The sequence below is a fragment of the Colobus angolensis genome, unplaced genomic scaffold (assembly GCF_000951035.1).
Source record: "Colobus angolensis palliatus isolate OR3802 unplaced genomic scaffold, Cang.pa_1.0 Scaffold109, whole genome shotgun sequence".
Classification (NCBI taxonomy): Eukaryota; Metazoa; Chordata; class Mammalia; order Primates; family Cercopithecidae; genus Colobus; species Colobus angolensis.
In genome coordinates, this window is record NW_012111919.1 from 165,100 (window position 1) to 166,839 (window position 1,740).

Genomic DNA, 1,740 nt, shown 5'->3' on the forward strand with positions numbered 1-1,740 from the left:
GGTGCAATTTCGTCTCACTGCAACCTCCTCCTCCCGGGTTCAAGCAATTCTCCTGCCTCAGCCTCCCGAGTAGCTGGGATTACAGGCACCCCACTACCACATCTGGCCAATTTTTTGTATTTTTAGTACAGACGGCGTTTCACCGTGTTGACCAGACTGGTCTCAAACTCCTGACCTCGGGTGATCCACCACCTGCACTGGCCTCCCAAAGTGTTAAGATTATAGGCATGAGCCACTGTGTGCCCAGCCTATGCTTTTTAAAAGTTTCTTGACTTTTATTTATAGAGAGTAGAGAGAGGTGCATTCTACTCTGTGTACTAGGTGTGTTCACCCTATCATTTTTCTTTTTTTTTTTTTTTTTTTTTGAGACGGAGTCTGGCTCTGCTGCCCAGGCTGGAGTGCAGTGGCAAGATCTTGGCTCACTGCATCCTGGACTTCCTGGGCTCAAGCAATCCTCCAACCTCAGCCTCCTGGAGTAGTTGGAACTACAGGAACAAGTTACAATGGCCGGCTAATTTTTTGTATTTTTTGTAGAGATAGGGTTTTGCCATGTTGCCCAGGCTGGTCTTGACCTCCTGAGCTCAAAGTGATCCACCTGCCTCAGTCTTCTAAGGTGCTAGGATTACAAATGTGAGCTACTGTGCCTGGCCTAGATTGTTATTTTTAAATGACAGTGTTATTGGCCAGGTGCGGTGGCTCATGTCTGTAATCCCAGCATTTTGGGAGGCCGAGGTGGGCAGATCATGAGGTCAAGACATCGAGACCATCCTGGCCAACATGGTGAAACCCTGTCTCTTCTAAAAAATACAAAAATTAGCTGGGCAGGATGGCACGTGCCTGTAGTCCCAGCTACTCAGGAGGCTTGGACCTGGAAGGCGGATGTTGCAGTGAGCCAAGATCGTGCCACTGCACTCCAGGCTGGCGACAGAGTGAGACTCCATTTCAAAAACAAAATGACAGTGTTTTTAGAAAAGTAGACTTTCTGCTAGGAAGGAAAGGAAATTAACACTCTTACATGTTTTTTTATCGTCCCTTTCTCCATATTCTTTTTCTTTTGGTGGTATTATTCTTACATTGTCAGGGTACATGATTCTTCATGCTGTTCTGCTTTCTTAATTCCTAAACTTGATTGAGTGCCTCTACCAGTCCATTTATCTTAGTCTCCCCCCCAATTGCTGAATTATTTATGTTGCAGGGCTATAGTTCATTATCAACAAATTTTTTTCAAGAAAGGTTCATAGGTGCTGCATTCATTCCCTGAGTGGCTTAGCCTTCTGAGTAGCTGAGACTAGAGGCATGCACCACCACACCCAGCTATTTTATTTTTTTTGAGACAGGGTCTCTGGGGTCCAGGCTGGAGTGCAGTGGCACGATCTCGGCTCACTGCAACCTCCACCTCCCAAGTTCAAGCAATTCTCCCACCTCAGCCTCTTGAATAGCTGGGATTACAGGCGCATGCCACCAAAGGCCAGCTAATTTTTGTATTTTTAGTAGAGATGGGGTTTCACCATATTGTTCAGGCTGGTCTCAAACTCCTGACCTCAGGTGGTATGGCCACCCTGGCCTCCTAAAATGCTGAGATTACAGGCGTGAGCCATCATACCTGGCCTTATTTTATTTTTTAGAGATGGGGTCTCAGTATATTGCCCAGGCTGGTCTCAAACTCTTGGGTGCAAGTGTTCTTCCTGCCTTTATCTCCCAAAGTGCTGGGATTATAGGCATGAGCCACTCCACCTAGCA

At 46.6% G+C, this 1,740-nt stretch overlaps 1 protein-coding gene across 2 annotated transcripts in view; it reads left to right on the forward strand.

The window, feature by feature from the left end:
- The window catches only part of GTF3C2 (general transcription factor IIIC, polypeptide 2, beta 110kDa), a 34,246-nt gene that overhangs the window by 23,683 nt on the left and 8,823 nt on the right, over positions 1-1,740 (forward strand). The window lies entirely within an intron of this gene.